We start from the raw sequence: 27369 nt of genomic DNA on the forward strand, positions 1-27369 counted from the left end.
AGACCTGCACTCGTGAAACTATTAAGTGGATATCCCGGGTACAGAAAAGTCGTATATGTGGACGCACAGCAGGATTTAGAAGGGAAGGAGCACTGCTCTATTTAGCTTTTGGAGCTTCATATTCATTTATGGATAATAAGTTGTAGCAACACTTGGGGGTTAAAAATGCTCTCTGTACCCCTGGATAAATCCTTCAGGGGTGTAGATTCCAAAATAAGGTCTCATATCAGGAGATTCCACTTTACTGGCGTTTCAGCTCTAAAAAACCAACCCTTCTCCTCTTCTGTGTCCGGCTATGCCCTAATATCAGTTTATACCACATATGACATTACATCCATTATCCGGGGTACACCAGTGTCATTCCTGTGGGGCACACAGCAGGGCGCAGAAGGGAAGGAGCGCGGTGTATGCGGAATATGTTGGCGCTATATAAATAACATTTATTATTATCATTATTATACGAATAGTGGATTTAAGATCCGTGTCATATGAGACTGTGAACTATATGACTGTGAGACAGGGACAGATGTGCAGGCAGGGTTAGCTAGGGATTACCTTTATTTAGGTGGGAATGTTACTCAAACCGCTCTTTGGGGCTCTGTCTCGTCAGGATCCCTGTCAGCTTGCGATATGCGGAAGCTTTTTCCCATAGTAATGCATTGACCAGCGTTGATTGGCCGAATGCCATACAGAGTACAGCATTTGGACAATCAACGCTGGTTCTGCCGGAGTCTAAGATCGGTCCACAGCAGTCTCCATTGTGGTCCGATCTCAGATGTAGCAGTGTTGAGGGCACAGCTCTGCTACACCCGAGATGTAGCAGAGCTGAGTGCTGGAGGAGGCGGAGTCTAAGATCGGTACACAGTCCGATCTCAGATGTAGCAGTGCTGAGCGCACAACTCTGCTACACCAGAGATGTAGCAGAGCTGAGTGTGCGCTGAGCTCTGCTACCTCAGAGATGTAGCAGAGCTGAGTGCCGGAGGAGGGGGAGTCTAAGATTGGTCCACAGTCCGATCACAGATGTAGCAGTGTTGAGCGCACAGCTGTGCTACACCAGAGATGTAGCAGAGCTGAGTGTGCGCTGAGCTCTGCTACACCAGAGATGCATCTCTGGTCACTATATTGTCACTAGTAGATTACCCGTGGCTTTGCTCGCGGAAAATATGTTAAATTATTGGTTATGCTAAAGTAAAAGTTTCTGAGCACTACAGTAAATCTTTTTTTCCCACTTTAAATTTTTATTATTTTGGCATTTTCCTAATTTGCTGTGCCATTGATATGAACAACTTTTTTTTAAAATTTCAATATTTTTATTGATTTTACACATTCAATAGATATTATGTAGTATAAACTATTACAACTATTTTTTGAACTATATTTTTTATCAACTATATAAATTTATGCCCCTTACACAAACATATAAAACATTTACACCAAGGATGTAACTACCGGGGTAGCAGCGGTAGCGGCTGCCACAAGGCCTGAGACATTAGGGAGTCCAGCAACAGGCTATTACTGGCTGGAGTTACTCCGTGTGAGTTCTCTGATGTTCAACAAGACTTGATTTCTGAGTAAAACATTTCCCACATTCTGAGCATGAATATGGTTTCTCCCCTGTGTGAGTTCTCTGATGTTTAACAAGATGTGATTTATTAGTAAAACTTTTCCCACCTTCTAGGCATGAATATGGCTTCTCGCCAGTGTGAGTTCGCTGATGTTCAACAAGATGTGATTTCTGAGTAAAACATTTCCCACATTCTGGGCATGAATATGGCTTCTCGCCTGTGTGAGTTCTCTGATGTTCAACAAGATGTGATTTATTAGTAAAACTTTTCCCACATTCTAGGCATGAATATGGCTTCTCGCCTGTGTGAATTCTCTGATGTCTAACAAGTTCTGACTTCTGAGTAAAACATTTCCCACATTCTGGGCATGAATATGGCTTCTCCCCTGTGTGAATTCTATGATGTTCAATAAGAAATGATTTATTAGTAAAACGTTTCCCACATTCTGAGCATGAATATGGCTTCTCCCCTGTGTGAGTTCTCTGATGTTTAACAAGATATGATTTATTAGTAAAACTTTTCCCACATTCTAGGCATGAATATGGCTTCTCGCCTGTGTGAATTCTCTGATGTTTAAAAAGTTCTGACTTCTGAGTAAAACATTTCCCACATTCTGGGCATGAATATGGCTTCTCCCCTGTGTGAATTCTATGATGTTCAATAAGAAATGATTTATTAGTAAAACGTTTCCCACATTCTGAGCATGAATATGGCTTCTCCCCTGTGTGAATTCTCTGATGTTTAACAAGAATTGATTTCCGAGTAAAACATTTCACACATTCTGGGCATGAATATGGTTTCTCCCCTGTGTGAGTTCTCTGATGTTTAACAAGATTTGATTTCTGAGTAAAACATTTCCCACATTCTGGGCATGAATATGGTTTCTCCCCTGTGTGAGTTCTCTGATGTCTAACAAGATTTGATTCCTGAGTAAAACATTTCCCACATTCTGGGCATGAATATGGTTTCTCCCCTGTGTGAGTTCTCTGATGTTTAACAAGAATTGATTTCTGAGTAAAACATTTCCCACATTCTTGGCATGAATATGGCTTCTCGCCTGTGTGAGTTCTCTGATGTATAACACCCCTTCTACATCTTTGATTTTGTTTAGGAGAAAGATCTTGCTCCTGACGGGCTGAGGGTATATCTGGGGTAATGACATGTTCTTCATATGGATCTTGTGTGATACCATGATCCTCTGCTGTATAATCTGTAGCTATCAGATGTCCCTCTGAGCTCCTGGTACAGTCATCTGACAAGAAGAAAACTGGATGTTACTATTATTGAATAACATAACCTTATAAGTATATTCCCCACTGAGCCGCCACTGCGTGAGACGCTTCAGACCGTGTGAAGAAGTGAAGTCAGTGGCACAGGCAGCAAACGACGGCAGCGCGGCCTACTTCATTAGTATTCACTGTGCTGAGACGGAGATCAGTGATAGTGACTAGTAATGAAGCGGGGCAGGAGACGCCACCACTGCTCTAGGTCACTGTAGAGGTGAACACAATCCATGGCTGCTTAACCCTTAGGCACACCACGATGCGATCAAGTGAGATCAAGAGTTTTTCATACAGCTGATTCTCTAATATGACCGGCGAGGGACCTGTCATAAACTTTCCTAGCTGATGATTGCTTGTGGGGCTTGTTGTTATAACTCCCGGTCAGATAAAAGTATCCGCTGTTTTACACAGCTACTCCGATCTGACCGGGGGTTATAACAGCAAGCCCCACAAGTGATCACCAGCTAGGTAAGTATGCGGACCCTGGCGACGCTGTTCTATTTCATTCTATTGCTGGGCATGTAAAAGATGATGGCGGCTGCTCTGCTGCATATTGGTCACCATACTTATTGGGTCTATGCTGTAATGTACAGCGTAGACCCAGAAATAATGCCCACGATCCGAGTTCACTCTGATTGCAGGCATTACTTCTTCTATGACCCCCCACCCCACACACACACTTGCTCTGCAAATGTAACATGGCACCGGTTCTCACCTGCTCTGTAAGTATAAAGTTGCAGCCCACCTCCTGCACGGTGAGGTCGCAGGAGACGACCTGTTCCTATAACAGCCGGGAGCCTACTGAAGGCTCCCAGGTCTGTCATAGCAATATTACTATTGTGGCTGGTCTACGACAATCCGCAATAGTAATGTATAGAATCTCCCATAGACTGCAATAAACTTGTATTGGAGTCTATGGGTCTTGCAATCAAATGATTGCAGGTTCAAGCCCCCTAGGAGAGCTAATAAAATAGTTAAAAAAAAGAAAAAGTAAAAAAAAAATATAATAAAAAATAAAAGTTCTAAATCACCTCCTTTCCCTAGATTACATATAAAAGGAGAAAATGACTGTGAAACACATACACATTAGGTATCGCTGTGTCCGAATAGGTCTGTTGTACAAATTTATAAAATATTTTTTCTGTACGGTGAACGTCAAAGTCAAAAGTGCCAAACCGCCGTCTTTTTCCCACGATTTTTCCTCTGATTTCAATAAAAGGTGATCCAAGCAATAGACATTTCCCAAAATTGTAAAACTAAAAACTACACCTGACCCCACAAAAAAAAAAATGCTCTCTGCATCCCCGTACAGCTGCGGGATCACCTGTCAATGTGGGAAAACTACAACTCCCATGTATTAAATATTTTACCATTTTTTTGCCTCAAAATTTTTTCCCCTAATTTCCTCCTCTAAAACCTAGGTGCGTGTTATAATCCGAAAAATACGGTATATACAACTGTGTAACAGTTTAAGTCAAAATGGTCACTATAGCCCTTGGAATATTCCTTAAGGGGTCTAGTTTCCTAAATGGGGGTCACATTTTGGGTGTTTCTACTGTTCTGGCACCTCAGGGATCCTGCAAATGTGACGCGGGCCCTGAAAACTATTCCATCAAAATCTGCCCTAATAGCGCTCTCTCCATTCTAAGCTCTGCCATGTGCCCATACAGTGATTTCTCCAGTGTGTTCAACACCATTCAGCCAGGGCTACTGAGGGACAAGATGGACCTTGTTGGAGTGGACCATCAGCTGTCCAATTGGATACCAGATTACCTCACAATCCGTCCTCAGTATGTGAGAGCCCGGGACTGTGTGTCTGGCACTTTGATCTGTAGTACGGGGGCACCACAAGGTACAGCTCTTGCCCCTTTCCTCTTCACACTGTACACTGCTGACTTTAGGCACAACCCATCTAGCTCTTACTTACAGAAGTCCTCCGATAGTAGTCCTCATCACTGATGGTGACGATAGGGAATACAGAGACTTAAACTGGGATTTTGGTGAATGGTGCCAGCAGAACCAGCTCAGGACTAATGCTGGGAAGACCAAGGAGACTTTAGTAAACGGAGAAGTGCTCCGACCCCGGTGGAGATCCAAGGAACATGCATTGATATAGTAAGACCTAAAAGTACCTGGGTGCGCTCCTCAATAATAAGCTGTACAGGGCTGATCACCTGGAGGCGCTGCACAGAAAGGGCCACAGCAGACTCTACCTGCTCAGGAGGCTGAGGGCCTTTGGAGTCCAGGGGTCACTTCTTAGGGTCTTTTTCAACTCTGTGGTAGCATCAGCCATCTTCTTCAAAGTGGCCTGCTGGGGGAGTAGCATAGCAGCCAGGGACTGAAATAGACTTGACAGACTGGTTAGAAGGGCCAGCTCTGTCCTGGGGAGCCCCCTGGACCCAGTACAGATGGTGGGTGACAGAAGGATACTGTCCATGGTGGACTCCATGCTGGAGAATAAATCCTATTCCATGTATGAGACCGGGCAGTACTGTAAGTGATCGACTGCTTCACCCAAAGTGTGAGAAGGAGCTATCAGAGGTTTTTCCTCCCAACCGCGGTCAGGCTGTATAACCTATATCAGGCTAAGCGAAGACACTCCGCACAGAGAACTAAATGGTCCTGAGTCTTTCTTTAGTTGCTATGACACTTAGTATCTTTTTCTATCTGAGCTTGTATGTGCTCTTTTTATTGTAATATATTACTGTATTATCAATGCTTCTGTAACACACTGAATTTCTCCATAGTGGGACCATAAAAGGATTATCTTATTTTATATTCCTGCTGTCCGTTCTATTCTATACTACATTTATTACCCCCTATAGCGGTATCACATTTATATTCAGGTATTATTAGTATTTTACCTGAATCGGGGAACAACAAATAGTCTAAACAATGTCTGAATAGAATCAGTGACCCTTCTGTGCTTTATATAGTGGTGACTCCTCACCTGGGCGGGTCCCTGTAGGAATGTCCTCCTCACACTCCTCATCACCACTCACATAGGGCTCTTCCTTTATTCTCATAGATATAGCATTCATGTCGCTCACATCTTTATCCTGATGGAAAATCTGGGAAACAAATAATGTAAAAGTCACCGGACAAATTGGGAAGTCACAGAGAATGTTCTAGGTCATTAATCCGCATGAAGATGAAAGATGTCCTGACAGTAGCTGCAGGTCTGTGAGAAGCCGGATAAACATATTAGATGGCGGCTCAATGACACCGCCCATGTATATAACCATATAATACTGCTGGATACAACAAGACTGACCACAAGGACTTCACAGCCCGTCTACACATCATAGGGAATATCTCCATCTACCTGATCATCATCCTGTGGAAGAAGAGGACTGGGACATCTCTCCGGTGTTGTCCTCTTACTGGATCTACCTGTAGGAAACACAGACAGGGACTGAATTCATTCTGTACATACAAATAATGGAAGTCCATGTGTATATAGTCATGTCTATTACCTGCTGATGTGAGGGGCTGCTGGTCCTCCATCATCACCTTCTTGTACAGATCCTTGTGTCCTTCTAAATACTCCCACTCCTCCATGGAGAAATAGACAGCGACATCCTGACACCTTATAGGAACCTGACAACACAATGATACAGTCATCACCCCGACCCCTCCAGTTACTGTATAATGTCCCAGCATTCCCAGCAGTGTCACCTCTCCAGTCAGCAGCTCCAGCATCTTGTTGGTGAGTTCTAGGATCTTCTGTCCATTGATCTCCTCCTGTATCAGGGGATGAGGTGGAGGCCCCAGGATTGGGCTCAGGGTTCCTCCATATCCATTATACACAGGAGCCTGACAGCGCCCACTAGAGGTCTTCTTCACTACTGTGTAATCCTGGTTATGGGGAGACACATTAATAAATCTCACTACATACATGTCCAGAGTCCATCACCTCTCCAGTCATATCATCTGTTATTACTATAGATAAGAATGATGTCATGATGACATCATCAGAATCTCTCACCTCTCCAGTAAGCTGGTAGATGATCTCTAGGGTGAGATTTAATAGACTTTCCGCCATCTTGTTCCTGTCTCTTTCCATCCTTGATGGATCAATCCGGAATATTCTCTTATATAGAAGATACTGAGAGGATTCTATATTGTAGGAACCTGAATGGAGAGAAGATGAGAGAATGTAATCACTACACAGAATTCTGAGAGTCTTCAGTAGATGATACCTTTTTTAATGGCTAACTCATAATGATGACAGAATATAACGTTTCAAAGCTCTTTGGCTTCTTCTTCAGATATAACTAAGAACAATTTATGAAGGCTGCATGTTTATGTACAACAGGACACATAGGGATAGGATTTCAGGAGGGAGGGGCATGAGGAGAAGAGACTTGGAAGAGACTTATTAGTATAAACATGTAAACAATTCACAGGTCCCAGGTTCTTATCTTTATGGCTGTCTTAGTTCAGTGATTTCTATAGCATGACATGAACCCACGTGAGACATTCATTCCATTCTCCAGAGTGTTAAATAGGGTCATGCTCTTGTATTCATGAATCAGTCGCTGTTTCCTTGATTTAAAATTCCCTCTTATGTGATATTATGATTAGAGATGAGCGAACACCGTATTCGATCGAATATCAGGCCGTTCGAGGTATTCGATTGCAATCAAATACCAGGCCGCATACGCAGTAAAAATTAGTGTCCCCTCCCACCTTCCCTGGCGCTTTTTTTGCACCAATAACTGCGCAGGGGAGGTGGGACAGGAACTACGACAACGGAGGCAGTTAAAAAAAATGAAAAAATCCATTGGCTGCTGAAAACATGTGACCTCCCATTCATAAGAACGGCCGCAGGCATATTCGCCATACTTACGATCAGAGATAGGGAGAGAGACATGGCTGCAGAGGGCTAGATAGGCATTAGCTTGTAGTAGGCAGGGAAAAACCGAAGAAGAACAACAGCTCTTTACAGAGCTATATACTAAAGGGAGAGGAGTATAGAGTTCTTGCTATACACTGTCAAACATCTTTTTATTGGGGGGGTGTCCATACACCAAATTGCAGGTATCCCCAGTAGTTATTTGTTGCTGATACACCTGTCAAACAGCTTTTATTAGGGGTGTATAGACCATAAAAAAGGGAATAGTACATCCAAAATGCACAAGGCTAGCGCAAGGGGACGAGGATGGGGGCGTGGAAATGCAGATGTGGAGCAAGGTTGCGTTCAACCAACAGCGTCTACTGTGCCTACAGTTCTGCAGCAGCAAGCATTGCGCTTCTCCACAGTCACTTGATGCCACATTAAGTAGGCTGCAGGGTACAAACCTAAGTAGGCCCGAGCACCAGGAAGAGGTGTTACAATGGATGGCAGACAATGCTTCCAGCACATTCTCCACCAGCCAGTCAGCCTCTACCTCAACTCCTCCTCCTACCCAACAGTCTGGTCCTCCTTCCTCACAACATGCCCAGTCTTCCCAGCAACCTAATCTCACCTTTCTCATCTCCCAGGAGCTGTTTTCGGCTCCATTCATTAGGATTAGATACATGTCTCTGCACACAGCACCACAAGCCAGAGAATTAGATACGCGTCTCCGCACACAGTATCACACGGGGGAGGATTAGATACACGCGTCTGCACACAGTACCACACGGGAGAGGATTAGATACGTGCGTGTACACACAATACCACATGCCATGGGATTAGATACGCGCGTCTGCACACAGTACCACATGCCGGGGGATTGGATACGCGTGTCTACACACAGTTCCACACGCCGTAGGATTAGCTACGCGCCTCTTCACACAATACCACACAGGGGAGGATTAGATACACATGTCTTCACACAGTTGTACACGCCATAGGATTAGATACACACGTCTGCACAGAGTACCATATCCCGTAGGATTAGATACACGCGTCTACACATAGTTCCACACTCCAGAGGATTAGATACGCGCGTCTGCACACAATTGTACACGCCATAGGATTAGATACACGCGTCTGCACACAGTACCACATGCTGTAGGATTAGATACGCGTGTCTACACACAGTTCCACACGCCGAAGGATTAGGTACGCGCCTCTTCACACAATACTACACAGGGGAGGATTAGATACATGCATCTGCACACAGTACCACATCTCAGATAATTAGATACGCGTCTCAGCACACAGTACCACATGGAGGAGGATTAGATACGCGCATCTGCACACAGTACCTCACGCCAGGGATTAGATACACCTGTCTGCACACAGTACCACACGCCAGAGGATTAGATACACGCGTCTGCACATAGTACCACATGCCGTAAGATTAGATATGCACGTCTGCACACAGTTTCATTTACCAGAGGCTTAGATACGTGCCTCTTCACACAATGCCACACGGGGGAGGATTAGATACACACATTTGCACACAGTACCACACCAACAAGGATTAGACACTTGCGTCTAAACACAGTACTACACGGGGAAGGATTAGATACAGCTTTACTCCAGGTATCCATAACAACTGATCACAGGTTTTTCACTGATATCCAAAATGAGATACACATAATCACATGACACTTATGGATATACACAGAAACAACATACAAAATACACCAGTGCAAAACTGGACAATTCTTATGGGGCCACTACACAAACATAAAATGTAATATACCCGTGCGAAGCCGCGTCCTCCCTCTAGTAATATATGTCTATTCAATCCCAAAAACTAGTAAAGTCATATGTCCAATCCACCCACTATACCGGTTAGCTTTAGAACACTCAATGGGATTTGTATGGCAGCACAACCAGGCAGGAAAAAGATTTATAAACCAAAAGAAAAAAAAAAAACAACAACTGACCAATAGCATAAGAGCATAGCATTTTGCTGATATAAAGCCTTTTGCTGATATGAAACACTTACCTAGCCACGGTGGGCCAAAGACATGGAAACCGCCCCGTGCTGGCAGTGTATAAATAGGGCCCATATGCTAATTCAAAAGGCCGGAATCGACGTCAGGCGCCAAAGAGCTGCCCGCACGCCGCTCCAGACCTCATGGCCTGCATACATGGTTCAATTTGTAATTGTAATGTCCATTATGTTAATAAGCAATGCCAGTATTTGGTTTTTATGCCTTTGTAAGTAAATTGTGATGTTTCACAGTGGTTTAGACTTTGATTAGAATCTGGTAAATAAAATTTTAAAGTCTGGCAGTTTGCTCTTAAAGCAACTTCAAGTATAGAGGAAGAGGTTCTGAACATCTGTGATAATTAGAGTGAGGTTTCCCATGAAAATATTCAAAAATTGCAAAAAAAAATATTAATATGTAACTTTAGTATTAACTTCTACCTGCTTGAATTGTGTTCCTATATTCCTGTATTTCTGTAGAGAGCAATCAAAGCATTAACTGACTGCCAAGAGCTTCAAGGTTGTTTTATCTGACAGATTACTGAAACTACTAAAATGCTTGTCCAAGCCCTCATAATCTCCCGCTTAGATTACTGCAACACCATTCTCCATGGACTCCCAGCAAACACCCTCGCCCCCCTCCAGTCCACCTTAAACTGTGCTGCTCGCTTAATTCACCTCACCCCCGATCTTCATCGGCTGCTCCCCTCTGCCAGTTCCTCCACTGGCTACCCATAGCCCAGCGAATTGAGTTCAAGCTACTAACGCTAACATACAAAGCGATCCACAACCTGTCCCCTCCATATATCTCTGATCTCATCCTCACCTGGCCCCTCCATATATCTCTGACCTCATCCTCACCTGTCCCCTCCATATATCTCTGACCTCATCCTCACCTGGCCCCTCCATATATCTCTGACCTCATCCTCACCTGGCCCCTCCATATATCTCTGACCTCATCCTCACCTGTCCCCTCCATATATCTCTGACCTCACCTGTCCCCTCCATATATCTCTGACCTCATCTCCCGCTACCTGCCCACACGTAACCTCAGATCCTCCAACGACCTCCTACTCCGCTCTGCTCTCATCCACTCCTCACACAACCGCCTCCAAGATTTCTCCCGTGCATCCCCCATACTCTGGAACTCCTTACCACGACACATAAGACTGACCCCCACAATCACAGGATTCAAGAAGGCCCTGAAGACTCCCCTATTCCGGAAGGCCTACAAGCTCCAATAACACTATCACCGCACCGCCATCTGTACAGTCTTCCCCTCTCCTTCTGTCTCTACCCCCCTTCCCTCATAGATTGTAAGCCCTCGCGGGCAGGGCCCTCTACCCCACTGTGCCAGTCGGTCATTGTTAGTATTATATCTACCTGTATATTCTGTGTATTGTATGTAACCCCCAAATGTAAAGCACCATGGAATTAATATAATAATGTACAGCACCATGGGAATAATATAATAATGTACAGAGCTCCATGGAATTAATATAATAATGTACAGAGCTCCATGGAATTAATATAATAATGTAAAGCACCATGGGATTACTATAATAATGTACAGAGCACCATGGGAATCATAATAATGTACAGAGCACCATGGGAATCATAATAATGTACAGAGCACCATGGGATTAATATAATAATGTAAAGCACCATGGGATTAATATAATAATGTACAGCACCATGGGATTAATATAATAATGTACAGCACCATGGAATTAATGGTGCTATATAAATAAACAATAATAATAATAATAATAATAATAATTACTGGGGAACACAGAGGAGTTGAAACTTGGCTTTGTGCCACCACAAGAGTCCACAGTCTATGTGTCATATCTGTTTCTGTCCAAAGGAAAATGATTTGGTACAAAAGAGTTAACGTATAATGACAATGTGTGCAGGGATATCCAAACATATGATGTTATGGTCATGTCTTGTACTATGTTATGTGACTTTACGGTTTTATCTCTTATTGTCACTTAAACTGTTGACAGTGATGATTTTTACTTGTTTGTTTTTGTATCTATGTGAAATCTAGGGGAATAGAGGGATGTCGTATGTGACCGTCTCCATCTTAGATTCCATTCACTGGCGCTACCCAGTGTTCATTCCCCCTCCCGTGCTGGAAACTTATCTATAATGAGATGGAACTTCTTCTCCGAGTCTTATCCAATAGTTATGTGTTGGAACTTATGTTGTAACTTTAAACCCAGTCATGTTATACTAATTATCCTAATGGGACACAATGACACCTAGACAGGCGAACGGATTTGGCTGAAATTGCGCACATACATACCTTTGGTCCCGGATTGAACGATAGGCTACATGGAAATCCGGTACACCACCGCAAATCACTCCCGTGACCGGTGCTTTTCACTTTTGAATTTGCTGCAGGACCTGGGATGCTGTAGGACCTGGGATGACGTCATCCCAGCCCCATCAGCAGCTCACCTGGATGGGTGCCGCTTCTCTATGTGGGTGGAGCTATCAGCCGGCCGGCATCCACAAGAACATGGCGGCTCTCAGAGGTCCAGAGTGTCCTGAACCAGTGCCCGTACTCTGGGGCAGCGAGAAGTGCGTACGCTGCCCCGCCTGTGTGGGCTTACCACAGAACCGCAGTGCTCTGCCACGGCCGGACAGGGGGTCGCCTGCGCCGTGGTCTGGAAAGCTGGTTCGGCCTGCTGTCCCGTGGCGGCTGCGGCCTCTGGACTCTGCATGTCCGTTAGGGATGTCGCCGATGTCTGCTCAGAGCTATCTACAATGTCATTTGGCCGCAGGAGAAGGGTTTTGACGACAGGCGAGTTAGGGGACTTTCAGAAGGGAGAGGGGTGGGGTGTTGGGAGTGAGGAGGTTGCCGGTCCAGTGGGGGACGCGGGAATGGGGGGGGCTGGGCAGGTAAACCCAGGGGCCCCTGGAAGGGGGACGGGGACAGGGCTGCCACAGCGCCCACAGATGGGGGCACATGGCTTGCTGCGGGAGGGGGGCCCTCATAGGCACCCCTGTAACATTGGTGCACAGGAAGCCCGGGGTTTGGTGAGGCCGTGGGCACAGGTTGGTGGGGGGAAAGGTGACACAGGGTCTGGGGGGGGAGGGAAGGGGTCACTGGGTAGGTAAGACAGGGAAGGGGCATGGGGTGGTGGGAAAAAGGGGGCACGGGGTAGGTAACACGGGGGAAGGGGGCATGGGGTAGGAGAAAGAAGCGAGCACATGAGGGAGTGGGTAGGAAAAAAGGGGGTTGGCGGGCGCTAGGGGGGAAAATGAGGAAAAGGGAGCCGTTGTGGACACAGGGCAAAGGAAGAAGCCTGCGTAGCGCTACAGGTCGGTCACACAGGGGGTCAGGGTTCCGCGGACGAAGTCGCGGGTACTACTAGTTTGTTGTAGTAGCAAAAAAAAAAAAAAAAAAAAAAGAGTATAGTTGATCCGCTTGAAGTTAAAATATAACTTTTAATGCGTCTTGATAAAATTTAACAAACAGCGTGAATAGTTAGAAAAAAAACAGACATAAGTGTTTAAAAAAACACACAAAAAAACGCAGACACGTTTCAGGGATATCTTCCCCCTTAGTCATGGCATGTTTGTCATATATTTGTACCTTGTGATTGTATATTTCTCTGAGCTGACTCAAATTACGGTTGTGAAGGAAAGTAAATCATCTGGTCTGTGCCGTATCTTAATATTTGTATATTAATCTTTATAATTTGTATCATACAGAAGAGTGCACAATATCACACTAGCTTCTGTTCTCTTTTTATGTAATCACTGATCCTACATAGAATTGTCATTTGGAGTTGCCTTCTTTAAAGTCATACCTGACCTCTAAAGATAGGGAAAACATATGGTATCAGAAGTGGGGTACAGTAGAAGGTTTTTAAGGTTCGTTAAGACTGTGTTGTTAGTAACATCTTGACCTTACAAAGTAAAATTTTAGGAAAATTCCAATAATCTGGAATTTTGAGACCTGCATCCAATAATCTGGAATATAGTGTGAGATTGTGCTAAACATGTTTATCTCTAAAAAGAAAGAGGTTGTAAATACATTTGTTGACATTCCCATGGGCTCCCTATGTATTTTGATCAATGAGCGGTCACATTGTGTTAGATTATGTGACTCATGGAATGAATAGTTGAAGAATGTTGATGTAATGAAGAGATACCAGAAGGTGGCGGCATGAAACACGAGGTTTAAGTATGTTGCCTAAGTTTAGGATGTCAAAAAGATGGAACTTGGAATGTTGAAACATAAAGTGATGTGATAATATGCACATAATAGGAGGGTTAGCAGATCAGAGTGCGCAAGAAAATGAACATAGGTTGATATAAACTGATTGAAATTAGGATTGTCCCCCATTGTGTAATTTTGTCATGTAATGATGTTTTGGAGTTTTTTTCAGGAAAAACTCAGAGCAGCTATGTGAGCTACAGCATGATAAGATAATACTGGCTCTTCTTGTATTGTCTAGCTTTGACCTTGCAGAGACTCTGTATATCTCTCTCACAGAACATGAAGTAATTTTGGAAAAAAAAAAAAGCACAAGAGCAAAAGCCATTGTTAGTGAATATTGAATTGTAATTAAAGGTTATTCTTCTCAGGTCCAGTCCACGTACATTAAATTGTGTTAAAGTTAATTTCTCTGACAAGTCACATTTGCTTGCTGCATTAGAAGGTTTTTTTTTTGGTTTTTTTTTTTCCAGGGGGGAGTAAAGACAACTTAAAAATTATTTTTTATTTCTTGTTAATAAGAACCTACTGATAACTTTTTGATTGAGCTCTGTTATAGATGGTCTTGGATTTGGGAAAGATGGTGGATCCTGCATCAGACATGCCACAGTCATCGAATACGAGGTAAACCAAGCATAAGGAGATCTATTATGGGACTCCATAGGTCTCAGTTCATGAGAAGCCATCACTGGAAGGGGTACAAGGCCTGAGGGTAGGTGTCTGCTATAGTAAGACCATGGTCCTATCTGGAGAGCGAGAGATTTTTTTTTGTAAGGTAAATATTAAGCCTAAAAGGATTTCCAGGATATTCAGATAGTGATGGAGACCCTGCTGCTGCTCCCCACACAGGTGGGTATAGTCAGAAGTCAGGACACACACCGAGGCTGATACGAAAGAAAGTAGAGGTAACATGTGGGCAGAAGCTGCCACTAAACCAGCTGCACGAAGCCTAGGGGACATGCCTAACCACAGGGGTCACCATACTAGACTCAAACCTGTTAGCTCTCTTTTCAGGTTCTAAAACATTGCGGCACCAAAAATGGTCCAGGAGGAAAGAAGACTTGTATCAAAAGAGGATGTACAAGTCCTGATGTCCGGTGGTAAGAGAGTATTTTTACTGAGAGTATTCGTTCCCATTGATGGCATAAGCAGATCATTACTAAGTGCGGTGTTTAGAAGTAGCCATGTGTGACCTGGTGAGCAGAGGATGGGCGGCTGCAGGATTTAGCATCACTATAGTCAGATATATGTGCATGGCATGTGTTAAACACAATGTAGGCCAAAAAGTGAAAAAAGTTTCTCAGAGCCAGGCCCGATGCCCTGGTACCTGTTCCAGAGATTGCAGGATAACTATATGCGGTTACTAAAGGTGAGACGGTATGGGTATGTGCTTGTGTGTATAGTTATCTCTCTCTAGGAAGGCCTGGGGCATATCTGGTGAAGAAAACCACCACAAACGGACCGCAGATAGACAGCTACTGAAAGATGTAGTGTAGGTAAGATCCCGAGACCATCGAAGTGATAATGGAACTCACCATACAGGTAATAAGGAAAATGTATACTATGGGGATATAATAAGTGTATCTTACCCCCATACCGTTCCCAAAGTATTGAAAAGTCTTTATCACTTGTATTTGTTTTCTCTGTAAGGTATATTCTTGACTGGAGAAATTAGCCTTAGCCCTAGATTTGGATTGTATTGTTCATAATTGTCGCAGATGTGCTGACTATGTGATAAATCATCAAAAGCATGTGATTAATGTATATTCTCAGTTTCTCCTTCCCTCCAGATTCTGAGTTAATGGAAGTAACGTATAAGCTATAACCCAAGGATTGGATGGTGATAAGAGACACATGAGATTCAATGGTCCCTTCCAGTTCCTGTAGATAACCAGTACAGCTGTGAGATTATAAGGAAAGTCTTGTTAAACTGATAGAGGAGAAGGATCCTGAGAAGGAAACCTAAAGGACTATTGGATCAATGGACTATATCACTGCAGCCAAGGAGGGTTGTTTTAGATTTTTGGGACATTGACCCTGATGAAAATTTATAATGTGAATTGTGATGATAATATTATATATTATATTTGATATATTTCTTTTGCTTGTTCAAATTATTATTTTGTTTGAAAATGTCTGAACTAACATGAAGACATATAGTCCTGACACCTGTTCAGAAACAGAACAAGGGTACGTTTGTACTAAGAGGACCATGTCTCCTACACTTTAATGACTAGACTACCTACCACTGCAGGCCATATTATGGTAGAGGTGGCTCCAAAGTTTGTTGTATAGTCACAGATGATGAACAAACACTGTCGCCCCTGAACCTTACAGCACCATTTACTGGGGGCCTTAGAAACGTCTCTAGTCTTGTTTGGAAAAAAATTAGACATTTGTGCTCGATAGTGAGCTTGATCTATACTGAACCACAGAAATTCATGTCGATGTATCTAACACTAGTGATCTGATAGTTTACATGGGTAAATTACAAAACTTGTTGAATTAGTCCGCTATTATTAAAAAGCATAGTAATGAATTTAATCACACCTCGCAAAATAACTAAGAGAAGTCTTATCCAAAGATAATATTATTCAAGAACTAACAGCGTATCATTGGTATGATCTATTCACGGGATGGTCACCCACGGCTGGGAAGTGATTTCACTGGATGAAAAATCTGATTATTATACTCGCTGTATTGTTTTCCTTTATGACTTGTTTTAACCTTTATGTGTATTCTGTAAAATGAAGCGGAACTGGAATAACCTGGACAAATATATCCGGTAAACATGATGATGAACTCCATTTAGGGAATCCAGCAGACCTGGCACTCACGTTTGGGTGAATGTACCTGATGGAGGGATTCATCATATGTCCAAAATGGGGGAAACTGTGAGGGGTTAATTCCAGTTCCTAAACTGTAACTAGAAAAATAGAGAAAAATAAGCTAACCACTAACCCTGAGCGTATAGCCAGAAGTAACAGATAAGAGGCTTCCCCAGTACCCTTGAGGCTTATATTTTGACTAAATGTGTCTGATCTTTGTGTCTATGTGCGCATTAGAATATATCGAGTTAAAACCAGTTATTCACTGCCCCTCCGTGCTACATGCTGGCGGATGTAAGTTACCATATTTGTACATCGCAATATGTAACGGCCATAACAAGACGCAAAAAGTTCACAAGATATGAAGTCCGTTCTAATTTCTTGTTTTGTCTGTCATCCACTAGCATGAAACCTGGAAGGTCATGGCATCCATTTCATCAGACTGTACTAAAATGGATGACACAGACAACCATGTGTTAACTCATGTATTGTTTATATACGTATTCATAGTTTGTAAACGCCCATTTTGTACTTTGACCAATGATAATTCATATTTCTATATGATGTAATTTGTTATGCCTAAATTAGCATACAATGATTATTTCTCTATAAAAGCTAAGTAATATGTAATAAACAACGGCAACATGGTTTTCGCCGCTGTACCTGGGCCCAGGCATGGTCGTGTGTGATAACGGCCACAACCTGGTAGCGGCTCTGGAGCTTGCCAACCTCCAACACGTTCCATGCCTGGCCCACATGTTCAATTTAGTGGTGCATCGGTTTTTGAAACATACCCCAATGTAACCGAGCTACTGGTGAAAAGTGTGGCGCTTGTGCGCCCACTTTCGCAAGTTCACAATAGCCGCTGCTAGCCTCAGAAGCCTCCAGCAACGCCTCCATCTGCCAGAACACCGGCTGATGTGCGACGTCCCCACACGCTGGAACTCGACGTACCACATGTTGAGTAGAGTGTGTGAGCAGCAGAGACCCTTGATGGAGAACCAAGGGTTCCTCAGAGTCAGCTCCCGCAGTTTCTGCACCATCAGTGGCCATGGATGGCAGACTTATCTGAGATCTTGTGCGTCTTTGAGGAGTCAACCATGAGGGTCAGCTGTGACGACGCAATCGTGAGTGTCACAATCCCGCTCCTGTGTGTGATGCGAGAATCCCTCATCGCCATCAGGGATAACACATTGGACGCTGAGGAGTCGGGCATAGGAGCAGAAACATCCCAGCAGGATAGTCAGGGCATACTCCTGTCCGCTTCACAGCGTATATTGAGGGAGGAGGAGGAGGATGACGAAGTGGCATATATCGTTGTCACACAGGAGGCTAGCGGGGAAGTTCATTGCATCCCATTGCTGCAGCGCGGTTGGGGCGAAATGGAGGGGGAGGAAACGGAGAGTGAGCATTTCGGTGGGGGCAGCCAAGTGACGCCTGATTAGAGTCTCAATGCACCCTGATTCCCCCAAACTCTGCTGGTTAGAGTCTCTACTCACTCCAAGGGCCAAAAACACTGTAATTTAAAGGCTCTACTCACCCAAAGGACCAACAAATCTCTGCTGGTACAAGGCTGAAATAAGTTAAAGGGCCTAAAACACTGCAGGAAAAAGGCTGAAGTCACCTGAAGGGCCTCAATCTCTGCTGGTAGCTCAGCTTAAGGGCCTGTAACTTAATTTTGAAGGGCTCATGTTAAGGGCCTTAAAAGTGAATTTTGGAAGGTCTTACCACATCACACACATCCACAATGACAGTTCAGGGTGGGGACTGTTGGACTTCCCATTGCCTATTCCATCTGTGGTTGTCATGGGCAATGTGATTTAAATGGGTGCTTGTTAATGTTTGTTGAGCTTAAATTGGGGTTTGTGTCCATCCATTTGGGGGAAGAAAGAAGGTTTCCAGGTATTTTCCCACTTTGATAGAGGTTTTTTTGAATGTGGAAAGTGTGTAGTTGTTAGGCTGTGATGTTGGGGTAATAGAGGGACTTTGGTGTGTTAGATGCCCCCAGACATGCGCCCCCTGCTGTCCCAGTTGCATTTTAGAGGTGTTGGCATCATTTGCTGAGGTGTCATATTGAACTTGGTGACCCTCCTGAGTCGAATGGTGGGATCCCCTGAAACAAAGCATTTTCTCCCATCCTATTAATGTGAGTTTGTGTGTTTAGATGTTTGTTCCTCAATCACGCAAAACCCGCTCCACCGATCTGGCTGAAAGTTTCCGCAAACATAGTTAATACACCCGATTGCGCAATAGACTACTTTTCGTCACAATAGCGCACATACGTTTGTGCCAGGACCCCCACAAAACCCAAACTCACACCACCATCTCTGCAATCTCACACACTTTGGACCATAGCAAGCCACAAAATTCATATTGCCCTCTGCAGCCTCGCTCCTAACCACACACAATCACATATACATATACTTTACCACTTTGCCCCTCCCCTTAACGATACTCCAGGAGGTTCTCTTTAACACTCCGGAGCAGCCATGTTTGCCGACCCCCACCGCTCTGACAATCCGCGACACCGCCCACCCATGTCAATACCCCTAGGCGGTCTAATAAATGGAAAAAAAAAAAGTTTTAAAAAAAGTAAAAAACATATAAAAACAAATAAAAAGAATTATAAATTCAAATCACCCCCCTTTCCCTAGAACACATATAAAAGTAGTTAAAAACTGTGAAACACATGTTAGGTATCCCCGCGTCTGAAATCGCCCGCTCTACAAAGCTATACAAATATTTTTCCTGTTCGGTAAACGCCGTAGCAGGAAAAATGGTCAAAAGTGCCAAACCGCCGTTTTTTCACTCTTTTGACTCTGATATAAATTTGAATAAAAAGTGATCAAAGCAATAACATTTCCCGAAAATGGTAGAACTAAAAAGTACACCCGACCCCGCAAAAAAAGACGCCCTAAACATCCCCGTACACGGACGTATAAAAAAGTTACGGCTGTCGGAATATGACGACTTTTCAAAAAAAAAAAGTTTTAACAGTTTTGGATTTTTTTAAGGGGTCAAAATGTAACTAAAACCATATGAATTTGGTATCCCCAGCATCGTAACGAAACACAGAATACAGGGGACAGGTCATTTTGGTTGCACAGTGAACGTCGTAAAACCAAAGCCCCTAAGAAAGTCGCAGAAATGCATTTTTTTTGTCAAATCCACCCCATTCAGAATTTTTTCCCTGCTTCCCAGTACATTATATAGAATAAATAATGGTGGCATCAGGAAGAAAAATTTGTCCCAAGAAAAATTAAGACCTCATATGACTGTGGGAGCGGAGAAATAAAAAAGTTATGGGGTTTAGAAGGAGGGGAGTCAAAAATGAAAAACCAAAATCAAAAAATGCCATCGACGGGAAAGGGTTAACTTCAAATACTTCTGTCCCAAAGTCACTATGTACAGTATATACCAACACCGTATATATAGCAGCTCTAATACAAAGTAACTGCAACACAAAAGTCTCACGGATTCTCTGAATTACAGAAAAAACAAGATACAAAGTTACATTTCATATCCCATCCCTTATACACAGTACGAAAACCTTACCTGCGCCTGTATATACACACTGCTACAATCACCGCAGACCAAGTCGCGGGTACCAGCTAGTAAGGATAATAAATCTGTGCGGCCATATCAATAAAAAAGCATATACTGTATATATATATAGCGTGCCAATTACCTCCATGTGCTGCCGCAGGTATACGGGCAAAGCTGGCCGGTGGTGACTAGAGTGGAGCTGCTCCTGGTAGGTGTGATGTCACATGAAGGGGCGTGGCCTCTCAGAGGAGGGCGGAGTTTCGGCCCTCACTGCTCGGTGCTGTATAGAGGAGGGCGGAGCCGAGCACATGGAGCTGGAGAAGAGAAAGCAGAGAGGATTGTAGCGCGGTAATGGAGGATGGAAGGGGAGAGAGAGGATTGTATTACATGGGACTGTATGTTCGGTGAGGCTGAGGGGAGAGAATGATGTAGTTACATGGGACTGTATCCCAGAGGGTGTAGGGGATTGGGTTGCTGTTTAGGGTGGTATAGGAGTCGTTGGCATGGAGGGAGACGGGGTCCTTTGGGTGTTTCTGGCATCTTTGGGGGTACTGCTGCATCTAAGGGGGAGGGCAGTGGCGTATACAGTATTATATGCCCAGCAGTGTGTCCCCCCCCCCCCCCATATACAGTACTAGCATGTGCCGCGACTTTGTCTGCAGGTTGGCGTTGGGCTGCATCCATCTATGCAATTGCTGCTGGTTGTGAAATGCCATGTGTGGGCCGCCGGGACCCCCCCTTTCCCGCGGTGGCCCCACTTTCCTTTTCTACATCCTCCCTCTCCCATGGCAACCACGGCCCCTGCTCCCGCGGCTCCCCCCGCACCCCCTACCGTGGGCCCCCACCCAGACACTCCTCTGGCAGCAACCCCTGCACATATCTCTCCCCCAGGACCCCCCTTCACATGGAACTCCCACGGCACTCCCCAAACCACCACCCCCGGACGCCCCTTCTCCGCAGGCCCTGTGCCGCTGTACGCCCCCGTTCTCCTCTCGTCCACGTGACCCCGGCCCTCCCTGGGGTCACCCCGGCCTGCCCCCCCTTAACCACTGTCCGTGGTCCTGGCCTTCCACGATCTGCCGCATAGCGTCATGGCTCTGCTCCAGCGAAGAGGCAGCCGGTGTATGGTGTATAGGGGCCAGACTGTGCCAGGCTACAGCGCTTCCCCCTGCGAGGCCGTGGAGTTAGCGAGCATGTGGTGGCGATGGTCTGGTCGTGCGGCTGCCGGTCCGCTGGTGTGAAAAGTGATGCTGCATGTCGGGTCCTCTCGCAAGCGTGCGAGCACCGCCATGTTCTTCATCCTGCAGCCAGGCCCATGGCTCCGCCCACACAGCCGCAGCAGACAATCGGGCGGCACAATGACCTGGGATTACGTCATTTCAGATCCTTCAATGACAATTTTGCGGTCGCGCAGCCCCAGGATTGTAGGTGAAAAGCAAGTAGCCTGTGTTTCAATCCTGGACCCAAGTAATGTGGCTAATCTGTTCAGCCGTTTACACGTGATTGAGGAACAAACATCCAAACACACAATTATAATATTAGTAGGATAGAATAATATGCTCAGCAGTGTCCCCCCCCCCATATACAGTATTACTAGAGATGAGCGAACAGTGTTCTATCAAACATATGTTCGATCGGATATCAGGCTGTTCGATGTGTTCGAATCGAATCGAACACCAGGTGGCAAACTCCAAAAACATTTGATTCCCCTCCCACCTTCCCTGGCGCTTTTTTTGCACCAATAACAGTGCAGGGGAGGTGGGACAGGAACTACGACACCAGAGGCATTGAAAAAAAATCGGAAAAAGCCATTGGCTGCCGAAATCAGGTGATCCCCATTTTAGACGAATAGTGGATTTCAGATCCGGGTCATATGAGAATGTGAACTTTGTGACTATGAGACAGGGATAGCTGTACAGGCAGGGATAGCTAGGGATAACCTTTATTTAGGGGGGAATGTTATTAAAAATAACTTTTTGGGGCTCTATCGGGTGTGTAATTGTGATTTTTGTGACAAACTTTTTCCCATAGGAATGCATTGGACAGCGCTGATTGGCCGAATGCCATAAAGAGCACAGCATTCGGCCAATCAACGCTGGTTCTGCCTGAGGAGGCGCGGAGTCTAAGATTGGTCCACAGCAGTCTCCATTCTGGTCCGACCTTAGACTCCGCCTCCTCTGGCAGAGCCAGCGTTGATTGGCCGAATGCTGTCCTCTGTATGGCATTCGGCCAATCAACGCTGCTCAATGCATTCCTATGGTGTGATGAAGCAGAGCTGAGTGTGCGTTGAGCTCAACTACTCCGCAGATGCAGCCCAGCTCAGCGCACGGCCAGCACTGCTACATCGCCACATAGGAATGCATTGAGCAGCGTTGATTGGCCGAATGCTGTACACTGGCCAATCAACGCTGGCCAATGCATTGCTATGCCGTGATGAAGCAGAGCTGAGTGTGTGCTGAACTCAACTACGCCGGTGGTGTAGCCACGAGTTCAGTGCACGGCCAGCTCTGCTATGCCGGCGATTGAGCAGAGTTGGTCATGCGCTCCGGTGGTGTAGCAGAGCTGAGTGTGCACAAGGGTTCAAGTGCACCCTGGGCTCTGATGAAGCAGGGCCGAGGGTGCACAAGGGTTCAAGTGCACCCTGGGCTCTTGTAAGGGTTAAAATAAACTTGCTCTTTTATTAAGAGACAAAGTCAGTTGGACAGCAAAACCACAAGTCTCAGACTGCACGTTAGCAGTTAGACTCATTCTGCTGATCTATAGATAGCTGCATGCCAGTGGTTAGACATAGTCTGTTATCATTCTAAAAAACTGTAGATACGGGAAGTTGTGGTGTAAGTGACCGTTGATGCTCAAAGCCGTGGTATATGTAACATTTTGTGCTTATCTAGGATGTTCTGCTAACTGTCACATAAGTTGGCAGATGTTCAGTTGAAGATATATATATATGTATGTGACAATATATGCTACGTGCTACCGGATCCATGAGACCATATTTAGATGTTGGGTCATGTGACCTGTATGCATTTGTGCTTCCTTTATAAACCTGTGCTGCTGAACAATAAAGTGTGGCACTTGAATAACTGACAACTGTATCTGTTGTGTGTGTCACCCGAGCGCTCGTAACTTCCTCTTTTTGCAATGAGAACTACGACAAACATAACCCAGGGGGGGTCTTGAGCCCCCCCAACAGAACCTGGCGCCCAACGTGGGGCATCGATGATCGTTTGATATGCAGCCGATAGTGTACTGATCCACTTACCAACCGATTTGGAGGCGGGCCCGGAGGACCTCAGATGAATAAAACAGCGCTGTAAAAGGTAAGCTTTTATCTTACCAAATAATTAATCTGAGTTCCTACGTGTCCCGGATCCTGTGTGTTGATAAGTGAGGTGAGTTCTGCATGTCTTAATAATCGAATCGATGCCAATTATATAGTGCGGAAGAACCGAGAGGGTATGTTTGCTGTAGTTGTATAGGGAGACCTTGTACATTTTCTTCGGTTTATTTAAGTTTGATTCTGTTCACCATTTATATCTGTTATAAAGTGTATAAGGCGGCACAGAAGGGAAAGTTATTCTCCATCTTTAATCCCTAGAGTAGAAGTACTGAGTGATTGAAAAGTCCTTGTTTCACTAAGGACTGAGTAGAATCTGCGCAAGTAAAAGTGCAAAGATTCAGGGGTGTCTCGGTAAAGGGACACTAAGCCAGAGACTTGCACATTAGAGATTAGTAAAAGTGCAAAGATTCAGGGGTGTCTCAGTAAAGGGACACTAAGCCAGAGACTTGCACATCAGAGATTAGTTCAAGGATAACAGAGTGACTGTTTGGGAGTTCCCACTAAGAGAAGTCAAAGTGACCCTCTATTGTCTTAATTGCCCTAGAGGAGTGGGAAGCTCACGGCTGATTAGCTACCAGCCAGTATGGGGAAGGGACCCTCTGAGATAGGGTACACCCCATATGAACTAATAGGGATGGGAGAGAGAGAAGAAGTTGCCGCCCAAGTTAAAAAAAAAAAAATTCTTAAAGAGAGCAGGGGTTCCCAAGACAGGACTGTTTGATAGTAAATTTTGGGACCAATAGAGATTAGATTATGCAGGACAAATACAGGGATAGAGGGAAACTCGAAAGTGTTTTAATTGTGGAAAACAAGGACACTTGGCCAGAGATTGCTGGTGTCCTAAGCGAAGTGATAATAACAAAAGATAGTCCCTGCCTGTCCCTAATCAGGGGTCAAGACAATAAGAATTAAGGAATTTCTAGAATGTCTATAGTGTCCTTTATTCAGGAAAGGTTGTCCCAGTTTGAGATTTCTCTTCATGGTAATGTCTGTGAGATTGAACTAATGACATAAATTTGAGATCATCATTATTATGTTTATTTTACCGGTAATATACAAATTGGTGAGAATATGAAGGTATCTACTTATATGTTTTGTTTTGTTTTCTCCTCAATATTTAGCTGTGCGGGGATTATAACTAACTCTGTGATTATTTGTAGGAAAAGAAGAATAAGATGTGGCCATCCTGAGATAATAAGTGATATCACAGTATAAAATATATATAAGAAATTTTGATTTTAGTGCAGACAAGTTCTTTTTGATCTAATGGACATTTGTTTTGACTGGAGCTCCAGTGTGATGTTGCATGTTTGTATGGAAGGTTCAGAGAAGTGAATGGGCCCATATGTGTGTCAGTTATATGTACAAGTTACATGTGTCTGCCATGTGTACATGTTCTGTTTGTTCATGTCTGTATTGTTACATTTTCAGTCTCCACAGCGAGCGGATGAAGATATTGAGCTGATAACCACAGAGGGTGGTGACAAGTAGATATGAAAAGGGAGGCATAAAGTTCTTTCCAATGTTGAATGCATATATGTGTGTTTTGGTGAATATGAGATGTACTTGATATAACATGTACTATGTACTCAGTGTTTATTGGTGCTTGTGTGTATCAAATATATCACATGGGCTTTAGACTTATTTAAGTAATATAAATATCGGTTATGGGTTTATACTATAAATCTATGAATGTTAACAATCGGTATTTATTGTGTGAAAAAGTTTTACCTTGTACATGTACATTGTTATTGGTCATTGTTATTCGGATGATCCTTCTGATATGGGATTAGGCCCCATAGGGGTAGGTAATACATGTGAACTATCTTAACACAAAGGGCACAGAACTCCCCTAAACATGTATACGCAGGTAAAGAGAAATTGCAGTTCTGAAAAACTAAAGTGGTGTTTCTGGGGCATTGTTTGTTACAAGGTGCTAGATAGCTGTCTAAGTAAATCAGAAGTCACTCACATATCTGCCCTGCAATGTTTTTTTTGTGTACAAATTTTTGTTATGGTGATCAGGGGATAGATTTGATCCCTTATTTAAGGCTTCTGCCTTTTCTGCTGATATATTTTGAGCATTTACTTACCTCAATGAATTGTTTGTAATTCTGGAGTGTTTAGAAGTTGTAGAGAACTGAATTTACTTGGGATTATATAAATAAGTCTGCTGGGATATGTAGTCAAATTAGATGTTCCTCCTGTTATGGTAAACTTCAAACCAGGAGCAAAGCCACCTAGAATCAAACGGTACCCATTGACACGCGCCCAAGAAAATCCTATAGCCACAACTATTGTAGAATTGTTAAAAGAATGTATGTCAGTGGCCAAGACACCACTGTTCCCTGTCAAAAAGAAGGGCTAAAAGGGCAAACCAGATACTTACCGCATGGTCCATGACCCAAGAGAATTGAACAAAGTAACTTTGCTAGAGACCCCGGTAGTGTTGCCAGTAGCTGTTTGCTTTCACCTTCAGAGGTAAACAATACACGTGGACAGTCCTGCCACAAGGAGCGCAAAATAGTCCAAATCAGTTCACAAGGTGTCTCACACTGATCATGAATGCCTGGGACCCTGCCTCTGATGCTGTTGTATTGTTGCAATATGTTGATAATGTTTCTTCTTTGTGCCCCAGATAAACAGACATGTGAAGCCGCTACCATAAACCTGCTGTGTTTCCTCTACCGTAACGGTTGTAAGTCCAGTAAAGACAAGCTGCAATTTTGTAAGCAAAAGGTGGTGTTTTTAGGTCATTGTCTGAGCCAAGGTACCAAACATCTTTCAGATGAACAGACCAAAGTGGTAAGAGGAATGCAGGTGCCAACCTCCCATGCTCAGTTACGTACCTTTTTGGGTTTGGTGTCATACTGTAGGCCGTGGATCAGATCTGCATCTCTGACCATGCAGCCTTTGTATGACTGTCTCAGTCTGCCTATCAGAAGCCCTTTCAAATCTATGTCACTGAGATGATGGGACATGCTACTGCAATTCTCACACAATAACATTGAGATATGAAGCGTCCTGTGGCATATTATAGTGTACATTTGGATGCTGTCGCATGGGGAATGCCCTCATGTAAGGGTTGTACTCTTAGTACAGGCCCTGCGTGAAAAAAAAAAAAAAAAGCTCCGACATTGTCCTAGATCACCCCCTGGTGGTATACACACCACATGACATCCATGCAATCCTCACACAGGTAGACAGACGTCATTTGTCTTTGGCAAGACAGAGCAAGATGGAATTTGCTCTACAATCCTCCTCCAACATCCCATTTCAGCGTTGTTTGACTTTTGAATCCTGCAACTCTTTTACCAGTAGGAGTTCATGATTCAAAGGGGGGAGTAGATGATGAGATATTTTTAAACTCCCTCTCAGAAGAGGCGGCTTCAGTCATGTTACTGATGCCCCATTGGAGAATCCTGACTATGAGATGTTTGTGGATGGTTCTAGGTACCTAACAGAAAAAGGCAAATTTGTTACAGGGTATGCTGTAGTCACTATACATGACACCATAGTACAAGAAGCCCTTCCACCACACATGTCAGCACAAGAGGCTGAATAATAGAAGTCTGCAAAGTAGCTAAGGATAGCACAGCAAACATTTACACTGACTCCAGGTATGCGTATGGCATTGCACATGGTTATGGTCCAATATGGAGGTCCAGGAACTTCCTGACGGCACAGGGTAAGCCAAT

The 27369-nt window shown here is 44.2% G+C and overlaps 1 pseudogene; it reads right to left on the reverse strand.

The window, feature by feature from the left end:
• Positions 1–1512: 1512 nt before the first annotated feature.
• LOC142193309 (uncharacterized) lies at positions 1513–6975 on the reverse strand (annotated as a pseudogene).
• Positions 6976–27369: the final 20394 nt, after the last annotated feature.

The sequence above is a fragment of the Leptodactylus fuscus genome, chromosome 1 (genome assembly GCF_031893055.1).
Source record: "Leptodactylus fuscus isolate aLepFus1 chromosome 1, aLepFus1.hap2, whole genome shotgun sequence".
Classification (NCBI taxonomy): domain Eukaryota; kingdom Metazoa; phylum Chordata; class Amphibia; order Anura; family Leptodactylidae; genus Leptodactylus; species Leptodactylus fuscus.